General features: G+C 49.1%; 1 protein-coding gene across 1 annotated transcript in view; it reads right to left on the reverse strand.

Annotated features, from left to right (window-relative positions):
* The window catches only part of LOC147113688 (catenin alpha-3-like), a 3,852,991-nt gene that overhangs the window by 1,684,590 nt on the left and 2,140,947 nt on the right, over positions 1–27,454 (reverse strand). The gene's annotated exons all lie outside the window — the stretch shown is intronic.

Raw genomic sequence — 27,454 nt, forward strand, 5'->3', positions numbered from 1 at the left:
GGCCCAGCAATGCTTACCCCATCCACCCAATCTGTGGCCCCAGTTTTACCTCGGTGGGTTTTGGACAGGTGGGTGTTATAAACTCACCCGCTGCAGCAGAAAACATACCCTGGGCCTCATTGACATGCCAGGGACCACTTCCTGCCTGAAGTTCTGCCGATTCCTCGATCGGGACTCAATACTCATTGAGCAATGATAACACGGTGCCTTTCCCGTGTATGCACTGGCAGTGGGGAATCTCACCCTCCCTCAGTGCCTGTTGAAACGCTCCTGGTTTACTGTGATGCACTGCCAACGCCTACTCAGAAATTATTATGGTTAGATTTTCCAAATGAGATGAGCAATGTTTCTCCGAAGGTGTACGGCCACGTGGCTGTGCACCAATCACGAGGTCCCGCGCAGACCGCTCCTGCTGCTGTAAGAGATACCGCGCATGTGCAGCTGCTAGAGAGACCGAGCACGAAAAAAACATAGAGGGAACATTGGAGATGAGGCCCTGTATGTCTGCTCAGATAGACCTTAAAGATCCCAGAGCACTATTCAAGGAAAACCTTCTCCCAGTGACCGAATCAACATTCCTTCTTCAACCAATAAAGAATACAATAGCAAAATACTGCGGATGCTGGAAATCTGACATAACAGAAAATGCTGGAAATACTCAGCAGGTCAGGCAGTATCGTGGAGAGAGAAACAGAGTGAACGTTTCAGGTCGATGACCCTTTGGGAGTTGATAGGGTAGAGAGAGAGAGAAACGATTTCCTCTGGTGGGAGAGTCCAGAACAAGGTGGTATAATCTTAAAATTAGAGCCTGGCCGTTCAGGGGTGATGCCAGGAAGATCTTCTTCACACAAAGGGTGGTCAAACCTGGAACTCTCTCTCTCACAAAGCTGTTGATGTTGGGGGTCAATTGAAAATTTCAACACTGAAATTGATAGAATTTTGTTAGGTAAGGGTATTAAGGGTTATGGAACCAAGCGTTAAGATACAGATCAGCCATGATCTAATTGAATGGCAGAACAGGCTCTATAGGCTGAATGGCCTCCTCCTGTTGCTAGTTCCATATGCAGATCCACAGGAAAGTAACAGAGCAGCCCAAAGCCCAAGCTCCTGTCTGATGGTGGCTACCGTGGAGGTTTTTCTGCAAGAGGTGGTTGCCAGGAAGGCTGCCCCATGAGCCACTCCAGTAAACCATCGCCATAAGTCCACATTTCAGGTCCCCTGGAAGGAGGTGGTGTAAAGGTTGGGGTTGAAGCTGGTTGGCACTGTTACCGACTGAGCAAGCCTTATGGTGCACATTAGCAGCGAGAGCTAAATCCAGAGCAGTCTGGGTGGGTAGAGGAGCAAAGGGATCTCGGAGTACAAATACACAAATATACAGCAGGTGGCACAGCTCTGGATTTAGCCTTCTGCTGACCCAGATTGTGTGAGGACAGCTCTCCTCAGACACTACTGGGCAGGTGTGACAACATCTGTAAAAATAGTTGGTGCCATCTGGGTGGGAATGGCCAATCAGGCTGGCGCGCACCCTGACATGCCTCCTTTAATGCAGTGCCATTTAAAGCACGCCAGGCTGTGGCTGGGTTGCTGCCAGTATGATGGTTAGAACAGGACTTCCCACATAGCTCGATCATTGTACATTCCAGCACAACCTGCCTTGAGAGAAGGAGCTTCCATGATGTCTACCAAAGTGAGATATGTTTACCTCTGCCTGCAGTTGTGGGTGTGCAGGTACTGGCAGGTGGGCACAGAGCATCTCTCGTGCAGGCTGACCTCCCTTCATTGGCCCCCTTATTCTTCTTTCAAGCATCTAAAATGGGGGGGATTCCCATTGGGAAACCCCTTGATGCCAGTAATAGTGTTAGCACAAAAATAAATGAGAATAATTGGGCCAGAAACAGCCTAACAACTGTTCTCCTCCTTCTTTAAAGTGTTTTCGATATTCTGTTCAGCGCCTAGATATCCTGAATGCCCATTTATATGGGTGGTGATTAGAAGTGGTGTGCACTCAGTGCAAAGGCCAGAGTATGGCACAGAAGTGTCATTTCTGCATTAATTTAGTATCACTTGTAAGCTGCCCATCTGTTTCTGGCAGGAGCTCCCTCTGCCCGACTGTATAGGGCGGGGATGGTGCCAGGAGTAGGGACTCACAATGTCAGGTATCCCTGTGGCCAATCAAAGGCCTGGCATATCCTCAGAAGCCAGTGAGACCCAGCTCTCTGAATACTGCAGGCGGGAACTAGGCTGGGATTGTGGCCAGGACTCTCAACACTGCCCGGAAAACCTTGGAAACTTTTCATCTCTCTTGGGGCAAAGGGGCCGTTCCTTTAGTCTTTCACTAGCCCATCCCCCAGTCTGGCACACTTCCACCGCAGTTTGTGGCCCCTGGGGGCAGGCTGGCATGGGCAGCCGCCATTGACATGTAAAGGTAGGGACCTCCTCCGACTCTGAGATTTGGCAGGGTTGGTGCTAGAGGTCCAAGGTGGGCACATTACGGGCATTTACACTGCAGATTGTAGCCTTCTGGACTTTAATGAAGAAAGCAATAATATGTATATGAAATATCCAGAAATATCAATGAGCATATATTATGCCTCCCCGTATATTAATATCTCTATGTACTTCATGGCATTAGTCGATTCTCATAGCTCTAAGTGTGGTATTGATAAATAGTATTGTACGCTTGCAGGAAGAATAGGCTCAATCGTTCATTGTTGAAGACGAACCTTAGCCTTGATCTATGAGTTAAGAGCTAATCTTTTGACCGATGCATTCTAAACCTGGGGAAAGTTAACCCTCAGTTTGGTTACACATTGCCCTGGAATTTCCTCGGAGCTGTTTTCATTGCACCAAATAACTTCACACCACCACGCAGTAAAAGTGTGGTGGGAACCAAATTTACACGTAAACAGGGTTTCTGCCCCACTCCCGGTGAAGTTACTGCAGAGGAGCGGGAGCAGTTCTGAGGAAATTACCGGCCATTGCGTGGCACAAATACATAAAATCTCATCATTATAGAGACTTGTGTATACTTTAAACATTGATTTAGACAGTAGTTGCCTTCAATTGCAGTTTTATCATCTCCTTACACTGCAAGCTCAGATACAATACTTGTTGGAGATGGGATAAAAGAAAGATTTGCATTTACATAGCGCCTTTCTCGACCACCGGATGCCTTTAAGCGCTTTACAGCCAATGAAGTGTAGTCACTGTTGTAATGTGGGAAACGCGGCAGCAAGGTCCCACAAACAGCAATGTGATAATGACCAGGTAATCTGTTTTTGTTATTTTAGTTGAGGGATAAATATTGGCCAGGACACTGGGGATAACTCCCCTGCTCTTCTTCGAAATAGTGCCATAGGATCTTTTATGTCCACCTGAGAGAGCAGATGGGGCCTTGGTTTAACATCTCATCCGAAAGATGGCACCTTTGACAGTGCAGCGCTCCCTCAGCACTGCACTGGAGTGTTAGCCTAGATTTATGTGCTCAAGTCTCTGGAGTGGGACTTTGAACCATAACCTTCTAACTCAGAAGCAAGGGTGTTACCAACTGAGCCATAGCTATAATATTTCTAAACTTTAACGTTTGGATATATTACAGAGAAAATAGTGGGCACGTGGCAGAAAATGAATTTATTTGATTAAAAATGGGAGGTTCTAAATCTAGTCACACCACAGATTAACTTAATGGTTGAATTGCATTTTTCTCTTAACACCAGGCAGCACATTATATTCTCAGCGTTTACTTGTTTCATTGCACTTTCCAATATAACTGGCTCATGTCCCATGGTATTACTCATGACATGTGTGGAAGTTGGCAAAGATTATGGGGAGTTGGATTTCAATAGCAGGGCAGAAATGGAAATGGAAAAGATAAAGAACAGCAGAAGAACAGAAAAAGGGCAAGAAACAAATGACAGGACACTTCAAAACGTAACAAAGTGTCAAAAATCAAAATTTTTCTGGGGGACGTTGGGGGAGAAATTCGGTATCGCCCCATTTGGGGCGCAATTATCGTCCGGGTGCAAAGTTTAGTGCCTGGCGCTAATTATCACCTCCGACTGCAAACTTGGCTTCTAGCGCCCCTGGAGGTGATTGGAGCGCTAAATCACGCGCTACACACCTCTCTTAAGGCGCTAACGCCGAGGAGCGAGGCGCTACCTCAGAGCGGTGGCGAAGCTCATGTGATGTCAGTCAGCAATGGAACACAGCCACACTGGCGCTGGCCAGTTCTTAAAGGGGAGGGTCGATCTTGCTCTCCATCCACATCCTGCTCATTGCAGCCTTGAATCTCGGCCTGGCGAGACCTGTACATCAAATCTGTTGGAAAGGCCCAGGGAAAGAGCTCAGAGTGCAGCCCCCATGGTCTCTTCTAAATCGATGCAAGGAAGGTCAAATCAAAATGAACCTGCAAAGTGCTGCTCAGTACCCAAAACTCCTTCACACCGCGTTGAATCTCTCCAGAAGTCTCTCTCTCTCTCTCAGAATGCGTGGTGCAAAAATGTCGCCGACAAAAAAAGGCAGGAAGTGGTCGCCTTTAAGTAGTGCTCCCCCAGTCCCTACCTGACTGCAAAACATTCACCTCACCCTGTCGTTGCTAGCGGCAGGCTGAAAGGCAGGGGGCGCCACTCAATATCCGGTCCGGGGTGCTACCGGGGCATTGCACGCTTGATTGATGTCACGATCTGCCGGCGCAGGAGATCGTGGCGGTAGTGTTTAGCGCCGCCGCAAAATGTCTGGTCAATTTCGCTAGTTACTTTGTGCCCCATTAATGCCCTCTTAGGGCGATAATGGGAGACGCAAAGCAACCGAATTTTTCCCACATTATCTTTAAATTAGAGCTAGGCCATTCAGGAGTGAAATCAGGAAGCACCTCTTCACACAAAGTGTAATGGAAATGTGGAACTCTCTCCCCACAAGACTGTGGATGCTAAGGGTCAATTGGAGCTTTCAAGACTGAGATCGATAGTTTTTTCTTAGGCGAGGGTATCAAGCGATATGGAGCTAAGGTGGGAAAATAGAGTTGAGGTACAGATCAGCCATGATCTAATTCAATGGTGGAGCAGGCTCGAGGGGCTGAATGGCCTCCTCCTGCTCCTTTATTCCTATATAAGTAAGACTTGTAGAAGTATTTAGAGGCTATTTCTAAACTTTGTTTTTGTTTAATTTTTTGTTCTGTCCTGTTTCGATTTAGTTGGCTAGGAGGCTTTGTGCTAAGTTTTCTGGCACTGCCAGTTTTTGGCATGTCCACAATATTGGCACAATGGGTTTCCCTGGCAGGCACCGAAGGCAGATTGTGCCCTCCCGCACATACCCTCTACATCCACATTTACCGGTAAAAGTGCATCTATATGGCATAGACCGTGCGGAACCATCTAGGTTTGCAGACCGCCAGATGCAGATCTGTGCTATAACATACTCCACAGGGCTGGCACTGACAGTGGCAGTAGCAGCCAACAATTCCTTCGCCCTCTTCCAGACATGCTGCAGTGCTGTCCAGTGCTTGGCAACTAGGGCCAACCTTCTCGCTGTCACCTCATTCTGCTCCACATTCACTTCGCCAGTCACTAATCCATCCCTTGGGCACCACCTCTGTTTCCTGCCTCCACTGTGCCAGCCATTGGATTTTACCAGGAATGTTTGTTACCCACACCGCCTTTTGATAGGCTGAAGTATACATTAGAAATATTGACAGCAAAAGCTAACAGCATTTTCCCCCCATATGTGGCCACTTGACTTTAACTTTATTCATCTGCCCATGTAAATGAAGCCGACTCCTTGGAATCACAGCCCACTAATGCCGATCGGGAGAATTACCAGGAGAGTCCACTGACACTTCCTGCACAAATTCTGCCAATTGTTGCTTTAGCACTTTCTCACTAAAATTAGCAATGAGAGCAATTCTGGCTCATAAATAGTCTATCCTTTAAAAATTCACAAACGACTAACACTTTACTCAGTTAGTTGTGGATAGTGTTAACGTACAAACTGGAAAAGATCATTTAGTGGAACACCAAATCTGTGGGGATTCGAGCAATGTTATTTTTACTTTCCTGTGTCGTTGGTTCCCCTTGGCCCTCTTATCATGACGTCTAACTGGATACATCGTTGATTGCTTCAGAATGAACACATCATGGAGGTCCCGCAGGAAGTATACATAGTGATAGCCATGAGCATTTACACATTGAGGGAATGGAAACTCACTTACCCCACAGTTACATCGTTCTCAGGCCCCAAACTACCATGGACCAGCTATGTGTTGTGTTCAATAAGAAACTGTTTAAAAAAAATCATCTGTCACAAACTCCATTTGCATGAAAAATGGTGATTCTTTTCCTCAGTATCAGACAGATGGATCTCAGAATCAGTAGCTTGTTGAGATACCGCGGCAAACGTGGGAGTCGAGACCAGAGTTGGTGAAACACAACTGCTTTAATCTACATCATGGCAAAGAGAGAGCTTGAAAAGCCCGCGCAACCACTTAAATACTCCCCAGACAGGAAGTGCTCCCGGCAGCCTGTCCCTGTGGGAAACAAGTTGCCGGAGGAAAGGGCCCCCGGTTGGGGGCGGCTGCTGCCGGCAGTGCGCCTGCGTAAACTGTCCGTGCTGCCGTGAGCAGATTATGTCCAATGGTGACGTGTCGCCACAGAGCTCCCCCCAGAATCCGCTTAGGAGGAGTGGACGAGTCGTGACGGTGGTCTAATGGTTCTGCCGGAGCGGCTCTGAGTGGTCGCCGGTCTAGTTGGTGGGGCCGGGCGGTTCGCCGCCGGCTTTGCTGGCTTGCTGGCGGGACGGCCTCTAGTTGGAGGTCGGGCCACGGGGACCTGTTCCCCTGGTTCTGTGTGTGCTGGTTTGAGCCGATCGATGGAGACTGTTTCGACCCTGTCGCCGAGTCGCAGCTTGAAGACCTTGTCCCCGGTTTGTAGTACCTCGTACGGTCCGTCGTACGGGGGTCGCAGGGGTCCGCAGTGCGTGTCGTGTCGCATGAAGACGAAGCGTGCCTGCTGTAAGTTTGGCGGGACGTGAGGTGCGAGTTCGCCGTGTCAGTTGACCGGAAGTGGGGCGAACTTTTGAGCGGAAGAGAAAGAGTTGAGCCGTTGCTGTTCGGCCGACCAAGGCGTGGTAGCCTCCGAGAGGAATTCGCCTGGTACGCGCAGAGGTTGCCCGTAGACTAACTCCACTGCTGAGGACTGGAGGTCTTCCTTGACCGCGGTGCGTAGGCCTAGTAGCACCCACGGTAGGCGGTCAGTCCAGGTACTGTCCTGCAGGCCGGCGCGGAGTGAGGCCTTGAGTGACCTGTGGAAGCGTTCACAAAGCCCGTTGGCCTGCGGGTGGTACGCCGTGGTTCGGTGGAGCGTCACCCCGAGGTTGCGTGCTGTGGCCGTCCAGAGTTCGGAGGTGAACTGGGCGCCTCTGTCGGAGGTTATGTCGGCCGGTACGCCGAACCTCGCGACCCAGGTGTTAACGAACGCCCTGGCGATGTCGGCTGTGGTGGTGGAGGTCAGCGGCACTGCCTCAGGCCAGCGTGTGTAGCGGTCGACCATCATGAGGAGATAAGTTTGGCCTTGCGATGACGGCAGAGGACCGACGATGTCGACGTGTATGTGGTCGAAGCGGCGGCTGGGTACCTCAAAGTCTCCCAGGGGTGCTTTTGTGTGCAGCTGTACCTTAGCCCATTGGCAGGCGAGGCAGTAGGTGGCCCAAGTCCGAACATCTTTGCTGAGACTGCGCCAGACGAAGCGCTGGGAGAGGAGTTTGACGGATGCGCGGGAACCCGGATGGGAGAGCCCGTGGAGCGCGTCGAAGATGCGGCGGCGCCAGGTTGCAGGGATGACCAGCCTGGGTTGGCCGAGTGAGACGTCGCAAGTGACTGCCGTGGCTTCGGGCCCGTGCGCGACCTTGGCTAGGCGTAGCCCTGGCAGGCTGGTAGCCGCCGAGAGGACGTCTGGGTCCGTGAGCTGGGCCGCTGCTAGTTGCGCGTAGTCGACCGCGAGGTGATTCGTGTAGATGGCGGGACGGGAAAGGCAGTCGGCGACAACGTTGTCTCTACCGGAGACGTGCTGGATGTCCGTGGTAAACTCGGACGCGGCCGCGAGCTGGCGTTGTTGCTTAGCGGACCAGGGTTCGGTGTGCTTGGCCATCGCGTATGTGAGCGGCTTGTGGTCCACGTACGCGGTAAAGGGACGGCCCTCCAGGAGGAACCTGAAATGGTGGACCGACAGGTGGAGCGCGAGGAGCTCGCGGTCGAAAGCAGAGTATTTGACCTCCGGGGGGCGCAGTTGGCGGCTGTAGAAGGCAAGTGGCTGCCACGCGCCATTGACCCACTGCTCGAACACGGCTCCGACCGCGTGGTCGGAGGAGTCGGTGGTGAGCGCGACCCGGGCATCGGCCCTTGGGTGCGCGAGCAGGGTGGCGTCGGCGAGCGCGTTTTTGGTGGCGTCGAAGGCGGCTGACGTGTCAGTGGTCCAGGCTACGGCCATCTTGCCGGATTTACCTCGGAGGGAGTCGTATAGGGGCTTCATGAGGGCTGCTGCTCTGGGGATGAACCTGTTGCAGAAGTTCACCATCCGGAGGAACTCCTGGAGGCCCTTGATGGTTTTGGGGCGGGGGAATTGCTGGACGGCCTGCACCTTGTTGGGCAGGGGGACGGCCCCAGCAGGGGTGATGTGGTGGCCGAGAAAATCAATCTCGGGTAGGCCGAATTGGCACTTCGCCGGGCTGAGGATGAGCCCATGTTGGGCTAGGCGCCCGAACAGGATGCGAAGGTGTTCGAGGTGTTCCTGTTGGGAGGAGCTGGCCACGAGAATGTCGTCTAGATAGACGAATAGGAAGTTCAGGTCCCGGAGGACTGAGTCCATAAGGCGCTGGAAAGCCTGGGCTGCATTCTTGAGGCCGAAGGGCATTCTCAGGAACTCGAAGAGGCCGAATGGGGTGATGACGGCCGTTTTGGGAATGTCCGCGGGGTGTACGGGGACTTGGTGGTAACCGCGCACCAGATCGACCTTGGAAAGGACGGTTCGTCCGGCCAGTCGGGCCGAGAGGTCCTGGATGTGCGGCACCGGGTATCGGTCGGGGGTGGTGGCGTTGTTGAGGCGGCGGTAGTCCCCGCAGGGGCGCCAGCCTCCGCCGGGCTTGGGGGCGATGTGGAGGGGCGAGGCCCAAGGGCTGCTGGAGCGGCGGATGATGCCGAGTTGCTCCATGGTGGTGAACTCGGCCCGCGCGATTTCCAGCTTGGCCGGGTTGAGTCTGCGGGCGTGGGCAGAGACCGAGGGGCTGGTGGTGGGGATATAGTGCTCCACACCGTGTTTGGCGGCTTTGGCCGAAAAGGTTGGGTTGGTGAGGGTGGGAAACTCGGCTAGAAGTGCCGAGTAGTCGTCCGTGGCTCTGGCGAGGCAGTAGGTCGTCAGGCTGGCCAAACGGGCCGGGGTGAATGCGCCAGGGATGGGGGCCATAGTGTTGATGTCGACGAGGCAGTGCCTCAGAATGTCGACAAGGAGGCCGTGGGCGCGTAGGAAGTCGGCGCCGAGGAGTGGGCAGAGGACCTTGGCTGTGAGGAACTCCCAACGGTAGCGGCGGCCTGCGAGGTCGAGCGTGACCATGCGGGTGCCGTATGTGCGGATGTCAGAGCCATTGGCTGCGGCTAGCGTGATACCCCGTGCGCCACGTTGGATTTCGAGGGCGGAGGCGGGGGTGATGCTATGCTGGGCTCCTGTGTCGCACAGAAATCGGCGGTTGGTGCTGTCGTCGGTGACATACAGTAGGGGCCCCTTTTGCCCCGCGGCCATCGTGGGGGCCGGTGCGGGGGGGGGTTTGAAAGTGCACGGTGGCGTGCAGCGTTGGGCCCTCGTGCCAAAACGGGTGTGGTAGTAGCAGTGACCCAGAGTGGAAGGACGGTCGGGCCTAGTGGGCCGGGGAGACCGCGTGGTCATTGCCGTGAGGTCGGGCGCGACGTCGCGGGCGGTCTGCACGGAGAGCAGCTGGTCGGCCTTTTCGGCTATCTCATTCAGGGCCGTGGAGCCAGACTCCACAATGAGCGGGCGGATGCTGGCGGGGAGCTGCCGAATGAAAAGCGTGCGAAAGAGGGCGCCGGGGTTTTTGTCGTCCGAGAGGGACAGCATGTGGGAAAGCAGGTCCGACGGTGAAGCGTCACCAAGGCCTGGGAGGTCGAGGAGTTGGCAGTTGCGCTGGTAAGAGGGCGCCTGAAATTTTTTAAGAAGCACGGCCTTCAGATGTTCGTACTTGCCTTCCACTGGTGGATCCTGCAGCGCTGCCCAAACCTTGGGAACTGTGGCATAGGTGAGAGAGGCGACGAGGTAGTCGTACTTCGTGGCGTCGACTGTAATGCTTCTCAGCCGGAATCTGGACTCGGCTTGAACGAACCAGGCCTCGGCCAGGTTCTCCCAAAAGTCCGGTAGTTTAACCGTGACTGCGTTTGTATCTGCCATGCTAGCTTAGGATTTGTCCTGAGCGTCGGGGTCACCAGTGTTGAGATACCGCGGCAAACGTGGGAGTCGAGACCAGAGTTGGTGAAACACAACTGCTTTAATTTACATCATGGCAAAGAGAGAGCTTGACAAGCCCGCGCAACCACTTAAAAACTCCCCAGACAGGAAGTGCTCCCGGCAGCCTGTCCCTGTGGGAAACAAGTTGCCGGAGGAAAGGGCCCCCGGCTGGGGGCGGCTGCTGCCGGCAGTGCGCCTGCGTAAACTGTCCGTGCCGCCGTGAGCAGATTATGCCCAATGGTGGCGTGTCGCCACAAGCTCATCTTTTTCAATAACTGCATGCATTGTCCAGTCAGGAATATCAAGAGTTCAGAACCTTCATTTGTGCAAGCAAGCTGATGGTAGAGAAAGGTTTAAGCCATTTTGAGTGAGTTTTGAAATGTTATTTGTCACAATCTTCCAGCCTCTTTCGTTTTGTCCATTCCCGGAGATATATGTGCTTTCTACTGTCGTGTTCTTTCCCAATTAGCTGCAGGAGAGAGCGAAGGAAGTGCTCCAGTGTGTTACTGTGGAGAAAGTAAGATGGACTGAAAGCCTCAAAGTGAGCAGATCCCAACATTTGAGTTATGTTCTGTTACTAAGTTAGGCTTCATCACTAAGTTAAGTGCTATCCCTAATTTATCCATTATTCGGATGAGACGTTAAACTGAGGCCCCGTCTGCTCTCTCAGGTGGACGTAAAAGATCCCATCCACTATTTCGAAGAAAAGCAGGGGAGTTATCCCCGGAGTCCTGTGGCCAATATTTACCCCTCAGTCAAAATAACAAAAACAGATGATCTGGTCATTATCACATTGCTGTTTGTGGTACCTTGCTGTGCACAAATTGGCTGCAGCATTTCCTACATTACAACAGTGACTACAATTCAAAAATACTTCATTGGCTGTAAAGCGCTTTGAGACATCAGGTGGTCGTGAAAGGCGCTATATAAATGCAAGTCTTTCTTGCGCCTTAAGAGAGGTGTGTAGCGCCTGATTTAGTGCTCCAATCACCTCCAGGGACGATAGAAGCCAAGTTTGCAGTTGGAGGCGATAATTAGCGCTAAACTTTGCGCCCGGCCGATAATTGCGCCCCAAACGGGGTGATACCGAATTTCTCCCCCTATGTCCCCACGTTCTTGACTCCCCCACCAGAGGAAATAGTTTCTCTGCATGTACGCTATTGAATCCTTTTAACATTTCAAACACTTTGATTAGATCACTCCTCAATCTTCTAAACTCAAGGGAATACAAACCAAGTTTATGCAACCTGTCCTCATAATTTAACGCTCTGAGCCCCGGTATCATTCTCTTAGGGCTCTTTAAATGAGCTTCTGTAAACACCACACATTCTGGTAACCCCAGACCTCTATTCCACTGGCACTACACTGGCGTAAACATCAGGGAGATGAAACAGGGCAAACGTCCACTGCAGATAGAAGGCAGATAACTCAACAGTCTGCTGCTCCTGTACCAACCTTACTTTCAAAGTAGACTCGCTAGCATCCATATCCTAAACATTATTTTGAAATAAAGCAGCATAATAGGAGAAGATGTTACAAATATAAACTAGTGCAAATGATATTTAGAACAGATGCCTGGGCAATTCCATCCTACTGCGCATTCTTGCCCATCGTGACACATATAATGGAATCTGGGTGATCCTGACACCTTCACTTACACAAGTTTACATCTATATTAACTTTCTGGTAACTGTGCACACTTCCTGTTGTCACACTTAATAAACTTCCGGTGTCCTGATTGTGTCACCCCTTGTGATATTTGGTGATACCTGATTCTATTACTTTTAGTCAGTAATACTATAAAGACTGCTAAAATTACCGTTGTATTTCTCTTACATTACATGACAGTCCTCCCAGCCCTAGGTGCTGCTGGCCCAAGCCCAGCTGCCATCTTGTTTCTCACACAATGTGAAGGCACATTCTATTTTTTAATTCAAAGTGTTTCCTTCCCTTTATTTTTATTTGTTTATTTTTATTTTCCCTTCATGCCGCTACCTCAAGCCTTTTTCCAATGATCGACCATCCTCTAGTGCCCGCTTAACTCCCTGACCTCTCCTGGCCTTGTCCCACTGGTCTCCCTAATGCTCCTCTCCTTTCTTTGCCAACTCACTTCTGTTATCTTCACCTGTACACTGCTCAGCTCCCCCAGCCAGCTCCCACCATTCCCAGCCCTACTCTGCCACCCTTGCTCCTTTGGCCATGCCAGCCATTTAAAAACATTTAAGTGTCACCTGCATCAGCCATTGTGGCCTGCCTATCTAAGGGGAACAGCAATATTGGGTGCAGAGCCATGAAAGGTTTTAAACACAAGGTTGAGAATTTTAAATTGGAGGCGTTGGTGGACCAGGAGCCAGTGTAGGTCAATGAGGACATAGTTATTGGTGAGCAGGACTTGGTGTGAGTTAGGACACGGGCAGCAAGAGTTTAGAATGAGCTGAAGTTTACGCAGTGTGGAGGATGAGAGACCGGTCAGGAGTGTTTTGGAATAGTCGAGTCTGGAAGTAACAAAGGCATGGTTGAAGGTTTCAGCAGCGGATGAGCTGAGGCAGTGGGAGAGATGGGTTATGGAGGTTGAAGTAGGCAGACTTTATGATGGAGAGAATATGGGGACGGAAGCTCATCTTGAGATCGAACGAGGTTTCGAACAGTCTGGTTCAGCCTGAGACAGTGGGCGGGAGGGGGACGAATATGTCGGCAATATGCGGCCATAACCATGGTATTCTTCTTTAATTTGAGCGATTTTTTCCCCCCTCACTTTTAGTCCCTTAGGTGCCATTCGCCAGCTGTGTAATGTACCCTATATATATAAAGCTGTTCCCTTCCTCACCCATCAAAAATACCACTGGAACTTTCCGTGCAGTGCTCACAAGAGCCTGGAACACTCTGAAGCTTCCCTGTTATTTTCTGTAACACAATCGTGCACTTTACAACTAAACTTCCACCCTTCGTGCTTCGGATCCACCCAGGATTACAAATATCTCCAAGATATTCATCGTTCCTCGAACTACTGCTCTCGCCGCATCCTGAGATCCACGCTCAACGCCATGCGGCGCCACATGAACACACTCGACTTCTCTCTTCAGCAACACCGGCGCACTCTATCTCAAAGCTGTCCGGGTCCTCAGTTCCACTTCATCCTTCGACTCATCCGACGCTTCAACAAAAAACTTTTCTTCTTCCTTTCCGATGTCAAGGATCGCAAGCTTCATCAACTCTTGGACACCAACGCCCCTCCGGAACCTTCTTCCCCTTCACTTTCCTCTGACCCCCCTTCTCCCAATCTCACCCCCTGCCGTGTGTTCACTATCCCCTCTGACCTTCCACTCTCTGACCCTGAACGATCAGTCCTCAGCAAAGGCCTGAGCTTCATCCCCTTACGCCCCCACCTCAATTAATTTCGAGCTCGGCACGATGCTGAGCTCTTTTTCCGCCGCCTTCGTCTCCGTGCCCACTTCTTTGGCCAGGAGTCCTCCCCCCGCACAACTGACCCTTTCTCCCGCTTGCAGAATTCCCATTCTACCTGGACCCCTCCCCCTGGCCTCTTACCCTCTCTAGATCTTTTCATCGCTAACTGCCGCCGTGACATCGGCCGTCTCCATTTCTCTGCTCCCCTCACTCACTCCAACCTACCTCCCTCTGAACTTGCAGCACTCCATTCTCTTAGATCCAACCCTGACATTGTCATTAAACCCGCTGACAAGGGTGGTGCTGTTGTTGTTTGGCGTACTGACCTCTACCTAGCGGAAGCTGAACGCCAACTCTCCGACACCTGCTCCTACCTCCACCTGGACCATGACCCCACTACCGAACATCAAACCACCGTTTCCAAGACTGTCACTGACCTCATCTCCTCTGGAGATCTTCCCCCCGCTGCCACCAACCTCATAGTTCCCCAACCCCGCACAGCCCGCTTCTACCTCCTTCCCAAGATCCACAAACAGGACTGCCCTGGTAGACCCATCGTTTCAGCCTGTTCTTGCCCTACGGAACTTATCTCTTCCTATCTTGACTCTATCTTTTCTCCCCTTGTCCAGTCTCTTCCCACCTACATCCGCGACTCTTCGGACGCCCTCCGCCACTTTAACAGTTTCCAGTTTCCTGGCCCCAACCGCTTCCTTTTCACCATGGACGTACAATCCCTCTACACCTCCATCCCCCACCCGGATGGCCTGAGGGCGCTCCGCTTCTTCCTCGAACAGAGGCCCGACCAGTCCCCATCCACCACGACCCTCCTCCGCCTGGCTGAACTTGTTCTCACATTGAACAACTTCTCCTTTAACTCCACTCATTTCCTCCAAATCAAAGGTGTTGCCATGGGTACCCGCATGGGTCCTAGCTATGCCTGCCTTTTCGTGGGCTATGTGGAACAATCTTTGTTCCAGTCCTACTCGGGTCCCCTCCCTCACCTCTTTTTCCGATACATTGATGACTGTATCGGTGCAGTTTCCTGCTCTCGCCCCGAACTTGACAATTTCATTCACTTTGCCTCCAATTTCCACCCTTCCCTCACCTTCACATGGTCCATCTCTGACTCTTCCCTTCCCTTCCTCGACTTCTCCGTCTCCATCTCTGGGGATAGGTTATCGACCAATATTTACTACAAGCCCACTGACTCCCACAGCTACCTGGACTACACTTCCTCCCACCCCGCTTCCTGTAAGGACTCTATTCCATTCTCCCAGTTTCTCCGCCTCCACCGTATCTGCTCCGACGATGCCACCTTCCACACCAGTGCTTCAGACATGTCTTCCTTTTTCCGCAACCGAGGATTCCCCTCTACCGTGGTTGACACTGCCCTCGACCGTGTCAGTTCTATCTCCCGCACCTCTGCCCTCACCCCTGCCCCTCCCTCCCGGAACCACGATAGGGTTCCCCTTGTCCTCACCTTTCACCCCACCAGCCTCCACATTCAACGGATCATCCTCCGGCATTTCCGCTACCTCCAAAGTGATCCCACCACCAAACGTATCTTCCCCTCCCCTCCCCTTTCAGCATTCCGCAGGGACCGCTCTCTCCGAGACACCCTAGTCCACTCCTCTATCACCCCAAACAGCCCTTCCCCTTCGCCTGGCACCTTCCCGTGCAAGCGGAGGAGATGTAACACCTGCCCCTATACCTCCCCCCTCCCCACTGTCCAGGGCCCCAAACACCCCTTCCAGGTGAAACAGCGATTTACTTGTACTTCTCGCAATCTAGTATACTGTATTCGCTGCTCACGATGCGGTCTCCTCTACATTGGGGAGACCAAACGCAGATTGGGTGACCGCTTTGCGGAACACCTCCGTTCAGTCCGTAAGGGTGACCCCGAGCTTCCGGTCGCCTGTCATTTCAATTCACCGCTCCATTCCCACTCGGACCTCACCGTCCTTGGCCTCTTGTACTGTTCCACGGAAGCTCAACGTAAACTCGAGGAACAGCACCTCATCTTCCGATTAGGCAGTCTGCAGCCTTCCGGTCTCAATATCGAGTTCAACAATTTCAGATCATAACCTCGGCCCCTATTTCATTTTCACTTATATTTTTCCACTCCTTTCCTTTCCCCCCCCCCTTTCCTTTTGTTTCTCTCTCACACCTGGCAGCTATCTTTTGCCCTGCCAGTACACTTTACACCTAATCACAGCCTATTACCATCTCGTCTAGCTTCTAATCTCTTTTACTTCTTTTGGTTCTTTTATTCTTTTGTCCGATCGCAGCCCTGCCTTCGATCTAGTTCCTTTTCTCTCCAGTTTTGAAGAAGGGTCAAACCCGAAACGTCAACTCAAATTTCTCTCCACGGATGTTGCCTGACTTGCTGAGTTTTTCCAGCATTTTCTGTTGTTATTTCGTGCACTTTACACCTGCATTACTGCCAGTTGGGAGAGTTACACTGCTGAAGTGGCTCATTAGCTGCCGGGACAGTGTTAAACACTCATCCATTGAGCACATGTGGAGTGACTGGGTGATAATTCTTCATCATCATTAGCAATAACCCTTTCTCAGGAATCACATAGTTCACAGTCATACCTCCCCATATTTTTTTTTAACAGTTCCTGATTAGCAGAAGTGGGGGGAAAGCAAGCCTGTCTCGCTATTTTAAGGAATTTGGATCTTTAATTGACATCCTTGTACCAGCTCTGACGAACTCAAAACAAATCTTACTTTGTCCATTGCGCCAAGGCATCAGACACAATTTGGACCCTTGATTAAGTTGGAACTGTTGACTGATGCTAAACCTGCTTGTTTTCCATCTGAAACGGATAAGCTCAGTCAAGTGTGCTTTGTGTTTCCTATTAAATGCTGAAAAGGATTTAATAAGGAACAGATTGTCATTTGGAGGCCACCTGTTCCTAGTACAGACTGAAGGGTCCCATATGTATGCATGGTATCATGAGGCCCCATTACACTACAGACGCGGTTTCTGGAGCTCGGCCCAAGAGAGTTGCGCACTGAAATTTCAATTGTAGTTGTTCCACTGGTCACCCTCAGTGGCTCAACAGGTGATGCAATGATGCACATAACCTCCCTGATTTTCTGCAGTGAATCATTGATTCATCACCGGGTCGGGGGAGGGGGGGGGCAAGGTCTCTACGTGATGATGTCACCAGGGCATTTAGAAGATCCTTGCACATCACCCTCCCACTGGCGTCTCGTTAGACCAGCGGTAGGCGTGGAAATCTGGCAAATAATGGGAGTTTCTGGCTGTCCGTCTTACTAACTCTGGTAGCTTTATGTTCACCTGGCTACCAGCTCCGGGAGACCCAGGCAATGGGAGCTGTCGACGGAAGATCCATATAAAAATGGCTATAGAAAGGCAACGTTGATGCCCAGGCTCTTTTCTTTGATGCCTACTTAACAGGTCCTGAGAGGTTTCAATGGTGAGTCTAAGTACAGACAAGTGCTTTGGACCATGTGATTTTGCCTGTTTGAAGTTCTAAGCCATGCTTTGCAAGGTGAGGCTTTTGGCAACAGAATCTTGCTGGATGGGAGAGTTGGGGGCAGAGGTCAGCGCATCATCGCGAGGCTCCCGATTTTCTGGCCATTGATTTATTTTGTACGTTTATTTGTCCATTCTTTTGACAATGCAAAATGTAAACTTTTGCCAGCGTGTTTTAATCAGTTTGAGTAAAATGAGGGCTGCATTTGATCCTCAGTTTAAATAACCGAGGCACCTACTATTTAACAATTGCTGCTATTATCTGCTTACGTTATTTGTACATTTCCTTCCAATTTTCAGGAAAATTCTATTTTCTTTTCCTATGATGGATTTAACATTATTATATTTTTCTCTGCCATCTGACATTAATTTTCTCTTCTATTTTCACTTTGAGTTATCCTTATGCTATCTGTTGCTTATATAGATTTTCCCATTTAAAAAAAGATACAACAAATATTTCTTAAAATTACTTCAGCCAGAGTATTTGAAAATGCCACTAAAGAAAGCTGATATAGATTTTGTCACATCTACGCAGTACTTATTAAGCATTTCCTGCAAGAACGCAGTCATATGGTGATGTAATACGATTAAATGTAGATCAGGAATTGGCCATTCCACCTATTGAGCTCATCATCCACTGGACCATGAATAATTAGCATTTCTATGGCTTCCTCTCAACCTATTCAAATTCCCAACGCTGGCATCAAACATAGGCCAAAATTACAAGAAGCTGAATTTCCCCTCGATAATATTATAATTTGCTGAATATCATGCCTCTTAGTGCTTCCTAAACGACTTAATCTGTGCCTAAATTTATAATTTGAACACTCACACGTTTTCTAACCAAATGTTCCCAGTAATATATCTTCTAATATAATTTAATGATTAAACTGGCATCTAGCGAGACACTGCAATATTTCTGCTCATAAAAATAAACTTCAGCTGCTGTGGTGATGAAGGCGCCAGGTGCTTACTTCATACAATGGCAACCGTATCAGTAATTATGAAGATCATTAGCTTGTTCTTTCTTGAAGCCCAGTCCCAGTCAACGTTCATCTCCCCAATCCTTGAACTGAACCCCAGTCCCATTCAACTATCATCTCCCCAATCCTTGCACTGAAACCCAGACCCATTCAACTTTCATTTCCCAATCCTTGAACTCAACCCCAGACCCATTCAACTTTCATCTCCCGAAATCTTGTACTGAACACCAGTCCCATTCAAATTTCATCTCCTCAATCCTTGAACTGATCCCAGGTCCCATTCAACTTTCATCTCTCCAATCCTTGTACTGATCCCCAGTCCCAGTCAACTTTCATCTCTCCAATCCTTGTACTGAACCTCAGTCCCAGTCAACTTTCATCTCCCCAATCCTTGTACTGAACCTCAGTCCCAGTCAACTTTCATCTCTCCAATCCTTGTACTAATCCCCAGGTCCCATTCAACTTTCATCTCTCCAATCCTTGTACTGATCCCCAGTCCCAGTCAACTTTCATCTCTCCAATCCTTGTACTGATCCCCAGTCCCAGTCAACTTTCATCTCTCCAATCCTTGTACTGAACCTCAGTCCCAGTCAACTTTCATCTCTCCAATCCTTGTACTAATCCCCAGGTCCCATTCAACTTTCATCTCTCCAATCCTTGTACTGAACCCCAGTCCCAGTCAACTTTCATCTCTCCAATCCTTGTACTGAACCTCAGTCCCAGTCAACTTTCATCTCTCCAATCCTTGTACTGATCCCCAGTCCCAGTCAACTTTCATCTCTCCAATCCTTGTACTGAACCTCAGTCCCAGTCAACTTTCATCTCCCCAATCCTTGTACTGATCCCCAGTCCCAGTCAACTTTCATCTCTCCCAGTCCTTGTACTGATCCCCAGTCCCAGTCAACTTTCATCTCCCCAATCCTTGTACTGATCCCCAGTCCCAGTCAACTTTCATCTCTCCCAGTCCTTGTACTGATTCCCAGTCCCAGTCAACTTTCATCTCTCCAATCCTTATACTGATCCCCAGTCCCAGCCAACTTTCATCTCCCCCAATCCTTATACTGATCCCCAGTCCCATTCAACTTTCATCTCCCCAATCCTTGTACTGATTCCCAGTCCCAGTCAACTTTCATCTCTCCAATCCTTGTACTGATCCCCAGTCCCATTCAACTTTCATCTCTCCAATCCTTGTACTGATTCCCAGTCCCAGTCAACTTTCATCTCCCCAATCCTGATACTGATCCTCAGTCCCATTCAACTTTCATCTCCCCAATCCTTGTACTGATTCCCAGTCCCAGTCAACTTTCATCTCTCCCAGTCCTTGTACTGATCCCCAGTCCCAGTCAACTTTCATCTCTCCAATCCTTATACTGATCCCCAGTCCCAGCCAACTTTCATCTCCCCCAATCCTTATACTGATCCCCAGTCCCATTCAACTTTCATCTCCCCAATCCTTGTACTGATTCCCAGTCCCAGTCAACTTTCATCTCTCCAATCCTTGTACTGATCCCCAGTCCCATTCAACTTTCATCTCTCCAATCCTTGTACTGATTCCCAGTCCCAGTCAACTTTCATCTCCCCAATCCTGATACTGATCCTCAGTCCCATTCAACTTTCATCTCTCCAATCCTTGTACTGATCCCCAGTCCCATTCAACTTTCATCTCTCCCAGTCCTTGTACTGATCCCCAGTCCCAGTCAACTTTCATCACTCCAATCCTTGTACTGATCCTCAGTCCCATTCAACTTTCATCACTCCAATCCTTGTACTGATCCCCAGTCCCATTCAACTTTCATCACTCCAATCCTTGTACTGATCCCCAGTCCCAGTCAACTTTCATCTCTCCCAGTCCTTGTACTGATCCCCAGTCCCAGTCAACTTTCATCTCCCCCAATCCTTGTACTGATTCCCAGTCCCAGTCAACTTTCATCTCCCCAATCCTGATACTGATCCTCAGTCCCTTTCAACTTTCATCTCCCCAATCCTTGTACTGATCCCCAGTCCCAGTCAACTTTCATCTCTCCAATCCTTGTACTGATCCCCAGTCCCAGTCAACTTTCATCTCTCCAATCCTTGTACTGATCCCCAGTCCCAGTCAACTTTCATCTCCCCAATCCTGATACTGATCCTCAGTCCCTTTCAACTTTCATCTCTCCAATCCTTGTACTGATCCCCAGTCCCAGTCAACTTTCATCTCCCCAATCCTGATACTGATCCTCAGTCCCTTTCAACTTTCATCTCCCCAATCCTTGTACTGATACCCAGTCCCAGTCAACTTTCATCTCCCCAATCGTTGTACTGATCCCCAGTCCCAGTCAACTTTCACCTCCCCAATCCTTATACTGATCCCCAGTCCCAGTCAACTTTCACCTCCCCAATCGTTGTACTGATCCCCAGTCCCAGTCAACTTTCACCTCCCCAATCCTTATACTGATCCCCAGTCCCATTCAACATTCATGTCCCCCAATCCTTGTACTGATCCCCAGTCCCATTCAACTATCATCTCCCCAATCCTTATACTGAAACCCAGTCCCAGTCAAATTTCCTCCTCCCCAATCCTTATACAGAATCCCAATCCCAGTCAACTTCCATGTTCCCTAATCATTATACTGAACCCAAGTCCCATTCAACTTTCATCTCCCCAATCCTTGTACTGAACCCCAGTCCATTTCAACTTTCATCTCTCCCCAGTCCCATTCAACTTCCACCTCCCCAATCCTTGTACTGAACCCCAGTCCCAGTCAACTTTCATCTCCCCCAATCCTTGTACTGGAACATAAGAACATAAGAAATAGGAGCAGGAGTAGGCCAATCGGCCCCTCGAGCCTGCTCCACCATTCAATAAGATCATGGCTGATCTGATCCTAACCTCAAATCTTCTATCACTCTCCATCCCACCCGAACCCATGTGATCTCCCGGGAGAGGCGAAAAACCAGATAAAAAACCCAATGGCCAATTTGGGAGAAAAAATCTGGGAAATTCCTCTTCGACCCATCTAGGCGATCGAAACTCGTCCAGGAGATCACTCTGTCCCTATATTTTCTACAGTACTTACATTCTGTAAAGGCGATCTCCATCCCAACCAGGAACAGGAATAAAACCATCTCCTGAAATCTAACACAGAATTAGAGCACAAGAAGTAGGAGCAGAACCAGGCTACACGGCTCCTGGGCCCGCTCCACTACCCACAGGGCCATGACCATTTCGAACCGAGACTCATGTCCAATTTCCTGCCCGCTCCCCGTAACCCTTAATTACCTTTACTTCTAGGAAACTATCTATTTCTGTTTTAAATTTATTTAATGATGAAGCTTCCACAGCTTTCTGGGGCAGCAAATTCCACAAACCTACCACCCTCTGAGTGAAGAAGTTTCTCCTCATCTCAGTTTTGAAAGAGCAGCCCCTTATTCTAAGATTATGCCCCCTAAGATAGTTTCACCCATCATTGGGAACATCCTCACCGCATCCACCCGATCAAGCCCCTTCACAATCTTATATGTTTCAATAAGATCGCCTCTCATTCTTCTGAACTCCAATGAGTAGAGTCCCAATCTACTCAATCTCTCCTCATATGACCACCCCCTCATCCCCGGGATTAACCGAGTGAACCTTCTTTGTACTGACTCGAGAGCAAGTATGTCTTTTCTTAAGTATGGACACCAAAACTGTATGCAGTATTCCAGGTGCGGTCTCACCAATACCTTGTACAACTGCAGCAATACCTCCCTGTTTTTATATTCTATCCCCCTAGCAATAAAAGCCAACATTCCATTGGCCTTCTTGATCACCTGCTGCACCTGCATACTAACTTTTTGAGTTTCGTGCACCAGGACCCCCAAATCCCTTTGTGCTACAGTACTTTCCAGTTTCTTGCCATTAAGATAATAACTTGCTCTATGATTTTTCCTGCCAAAGTGCATAACCTCACACTTTCCAGTATTGTATTCCATCTGCCAAATCTCTGCCCGCTTACTTAGCCTGTCTATGTCCCTTTGCAGGTTTTTTATGTCCTCCTCACTCGCTGCTTTCCCTCCCATCTTTGTATCATCTGCAAACTTTGATATGTTACACTCGGTCCCCTCCTCCAAATCATTAATATAGATTGTAAAGAGTTGGGGACCCAGCACTGACTCCTGCGGAACACCACTAGTTACTAATTGCCAGTCTGAGAATGAACCATTTATCCCAACTCTCTGCTTTCTGTTAGAGAGCCAATCCGCCACACACGCCAGAATATTACCCCCAATCCCGTGATTTTTTATCTTGAGCAATGATCTTTTGTGTGGCACCTTGTCAAATGCCTTTTGGAAGTCTAAATACACTACGTCCATTGGTTCCCCTTTATCCACCCTATATGTTACTTCCTCAAAGAACTCAAGCAAATTTGTCAAACATGACTTCCCCTTCATGAAACCATGCTGAGTTTGTCCTATTAAATTATGATTATCCAAATGTCCTGTTACTGTCTCCTTAACAATGGACTGTAACATTTTACCAACCACAGATGTTAGGCTAACAGGTCTATAGTTTCCAGCCTTCTGCCTACTACCCTTTTTAAATAAGGGTGTTACATTAGCAGTTTTCCAATCTACCGGGACCTTTGCTGAGTCCAGGGAGCTTTGGAAAATTATTACCAATGCATCGACAATCCCTACCACCACTTCCCTCAAGACCCTAGGATGTAAGCCATCAGGTCCAGGGGATTTATCCGCCTTGAGTCCCATTATTTTACCAAGTACTACTTCCTTAGTGATTTTAATCGTATTTAGCCAGTCCCATTCAACTTTCATCTCTCCAGTCCTTGTACTGAACCGCAGTCCCAGTCAACTTTCATCTCCCCCAATCCTTGTACTGAAACCCAGTCCCATTCAACTTTCATCTCTCCCAGTCCTTGTACTGAACCCCAGTCCCATTCAACTTTCATCTGCCCAATCCTTATACTGAACCGCAGTCCCAGTCAACTTTCATCTCCCCCAATCCTTGTACTGATCCCCAGTCCCATTCAACTTTCATCTCTCCCAGTCCTTGTACTGAACCCCAGTCCCATTCAACTTTCATCTGCCCAATCCTTATACTGAACCGCAGTCCCAGTCAACTTTCATCTCCCCCAATCCTTGTACTGATCCCCAGTCCCATTCAACTTTCATCTCTCCCAGTCTTTGTACTGAACCCCAGTCCCATTCAACTTTCATCTGCCCAATCCTTATACTGAATCGCAGTCCCAGTCAAATTTCATTCTCCCTAATCCTTATACAGAATCCCAGTCCCAGTCAACTTCCATCTTCCCTAATCCTTATACTTAACCCCAGTCCCATTCAACTGTAATCTCCGCAATTCTTATACTGAAACCCAGTCCCGATCAACTTTCATCCTCCCCAATCCTTATACTGAACCACAGTCCCACTCAACTTTCATCTCCCAAATCCTTATACTGATCCCCAGTCCCAATTAACTTTCACCTCCCCAATCCTTGTACTGATCCCCAGTCCCATTCAACTTTCACCTCCCCAATCCTTGTACTGATCCCCAGTCCCATTCAACTTTCACCTCCCCAATCCTTGTACTGATCCCCAGTCCCATTCAACTTTCACCTCCCCAATCCTTGTACTGATCCTCAGTCCCATTCAACTTTCACCTCCCCAATCCTTGTACTGATCCCCAGTCCCATTCAACTTTCATCTCCCCAATCCTTTTACTGAACCCCAGTCCCAGTCAAATTTCATTCTCCCCAATCCTTATACAGAATCCCAGTCCCAGTCAACTTTCATCTCCCCAATCCTTTTACTGAACCCCAGGTCCAGTCAAATTTCATTCTCCCCAATCCTTACACAGAATCCCAGTCCCAGTCAACTTCCATCTTCCCTAATCCTTATACTGAAACCCAGTCCCGTTCAACTTTCATCTCTCCCAATCCTTGTACTGATCCACAGTCCCATTCAACTTTCATCTCCCAAATCCTTATACTGATCCCCAGTCCCTTTCAACTTTCATCTCCCCAATCCTTGTACTGAACCCCAGTCCCATTCAACTTTTATCTCTACCAATCCTTGTACTGATACCCAGTCCCATTCAACTTTCATCTCTCCAATCCTTATACTGATCCCAGTCCCAGTCAACTTTCATCTCCCCCAGTCCCAGTCAACTTTCATCTCCCCAATCCTTGTACTGATCCCCAGTCCCACTCAACATTCATATCCCCCAATCCTTGTACTGATCCCCAGTCCCATTCAACTTTCATCCACCCCAATCCTTATACTGAACCCCAGTCCCAGTCAACTTTCATCTCCCCCAATCCTTATACTGAACCCCAGTCCCAGTCAACTTTCATCTCCCCCAATCCTTGTACTGATCCCCAGTCCCACTCAACATTCATCTCCCCCAATCCTTGTACTGATCCCAGTCCCAGTCAACTTTCATCTCCCCCAGTCCCATTCAACTTTCATCTCTCCAATCCTTATACTGAACCCCAGTCCCAGTCAACTTTCATCTCCCCAATCCTTGTACTGATCCCCAGTCCCACTGAACATTCATATCCCCCAATCCTTGTATTGATCCCCAGTCCCACTCAACATTCATCTCCCCCAATCCTTGTACTGATCCACAGTCCCACTCAACATTCATCTCCCCCAATCCTTGTACTGGTCCCCAGTCCCAGTCAACTTTCATCCTCCCCAATCCTTATACAGAATCCCAGTCCCTGTCAACTTTCATCTTCCCTAATTCTTGTACTGAACCCCAGTCCCATTCAATTTTCATCTCCCCCAATCCTTGTACTAAAGAGGATTGGAGTACAGAAGCAAGGATGCCTTGCTGCAGTTGTACAGGGCCTTGGTGAGACCGCACCTTGAGTATTGTGTGCAGTTTTGATCACCTTATCTGAGGATGGATGTTCTTGCCATGGAGGGAGTGCAGCGAAGATTCACCAGACTGATACCTGGGATGGCAGGAATGACGTATGAGGAGAGATTGGGTCAATTGTGCTTATATTCTCTGGAATTTAGAAGAATGAGAGGGGATCTCATTGAAATTTATAAACTTCTAACAGGACAAGACAGACTAGATGCAGGAAGGATGCTCCTGATGGTTGGGGAGTCCAGAACCAGGGGTCATAGTCTAAGGATAAGGGGTAAGCCATTTAGGACAGAGATGAGGAGGAATTTCTTCACCCAGAGAGTGGTGAACCTGTGGAATTCACTACCACAAAAGGCAGTTGAGGCCAATTCATTAAATATATTCAAGAAGGAGTTAGATATATTTCTTAAGGCTAAAGGGGTCACGGGATATGGGGAGAAAGCAGGGACAGGGTACTGAATTTGGATGATCAGCCATGATCTCATTAAATGGCAGAGTAGGCTCGAGGGGCCGAATGGCCTACTCCTGCTCCTACCATCTATGTTTCTGTGTTTCTAACCTGTCCCAACAACAACAACAACTTGCATTTATATAGTGCCTTTAACATAGTAAAATGTCTCAAGGTGCATCACGGGATTATTACAAGATAAAAAATTTGAACCGAGCCATATAAGGAGACATTAGGGCAGATCACCAAAAGCTTGGTCAAAGAGGTAGGTTTTAAGGAGTGTCTTAAAGGACGAAAGAGAGGTAGAGAGGCAGAGAGGTTTAGGCAGGGAATTCCAGAATTTACAGCCTAGGCAACAGAAGGCACGGCCACCAATGGTTGAGCGATTATAATCAGGGATGCTCAAAGAGGGCAGAATTAGAGGAGCGCAGATATCTCGGGGGTTGTGGGGCTGGTGGAGATTACAGAGATAGTGAGGGCCAAGGCCATGGAGGGATTTGAAAAGATGGATGACAATTTTGAAATCAAGGCCTTGCTTAACCGGGAGCCAATGTAGGTCAGCGAGCACAGGGGTAATGGGTGAATGGGACTTGGTGCGAGTTTGGACATGGACAGCTGAGATTTGGATGACCTCAAGTTTATGTAGGGTAAAATGTGGGAGGCCAGCCAGGAGCGCGTTGGAATAGTCAAATTTAGAGGTAATAAAGGCATGGATGAGGGTTTCAGCAGCGGATGAGCTGAGGAAAGGGCGGAAACGGGCGATGTTACGGAGGTGGAAATAGACAGCCTTAGTTATGCCGTGGATATGTGGTTGGAAGCTCATTTCAGGGTCAAATATGACACCAAGGTTGCGAACAGTGTGGTTCAGCCTCAGACAGATGTTAGGGAGAGAGATGGAGTTAGTGGCCTAGGGAACGGAGTTTGTGGTGGGGACTGAAAACAATGGCTTCGGTCTTCCCAATATTTAATTGCAGAAATATTTTGCTCATCCAGAACTGGATGTTGGACAAGCAGTCTGACAATTTAGAGACCGTGGAGGGGTCGAGAGAAGTGGTGGTGAGGTAGAGCTGGGTGTCATCAGCGTACATGTGGAAACTGATTCAGTGTTTTCAGATGATGTCGCCAAGGGGCAGCACATAGATGAGAAATAGGAGGGGGCCAAGGATAGATCCTTGGGGGACACCAGAGGTAACGATGCGGGAGCGGGAGGAGAAGCCATTACAGGTGATTCACTGGCTACGATTACATAGATAAGAATGGAACCAGGCGAGTGCAGTCTCACCCAGTTGGTCGACAGTGGAGAGGCATTGGAGAAGGATGGAGTGCTCAACCGTGTCAAAGGCTGCAGACGAATCACGAAGTCCCATTCAACTTTCATCTCCCCCAATCTTTATACTGAACCCCAGTCCGATTCAACTTTCATCTCCCTTCGACCCTTATATTGAACCCCAGTCCCATTCTAGTTTTAATTCTCTCCGACCCTTACAGAGGTTCAAAAAGCTAATTTGTGAGGCAGCAATGGCAGAAGTGGTTGCTTACGACCTCATTACTCCCTCTGACAGATACTACTGCAGCAGCTGGTTTATTTGCATTTCAAAGCATTCCACCAAAATGATTGGCATTTTGCAGAGCTGTAGTAAATCTTGTGTACCTGGAGGTACATTAATATGCAACGATATTGCTGCAGTCTATTACTATCTATTAATGCTGGAATGATCACCAGTGTTGTGTCAATGTTAATTTCCATTAGGAAATATC

This window comes from Somniosus microcephalus, chromosome 8, assembly GCF_052327205.1.
Source record: "Somniosus microcephalus isolate GS21.2 chromosome 8, FLI_Smic_1.0, whole genome shotgun sequence".
NCBI classification, from domain to species: Eukaryota; Metazoa; Chordata; class Chondrichthyes; order Squaliformes; family Somniosidae; genus Somniosus; species Somniosus microcephalus.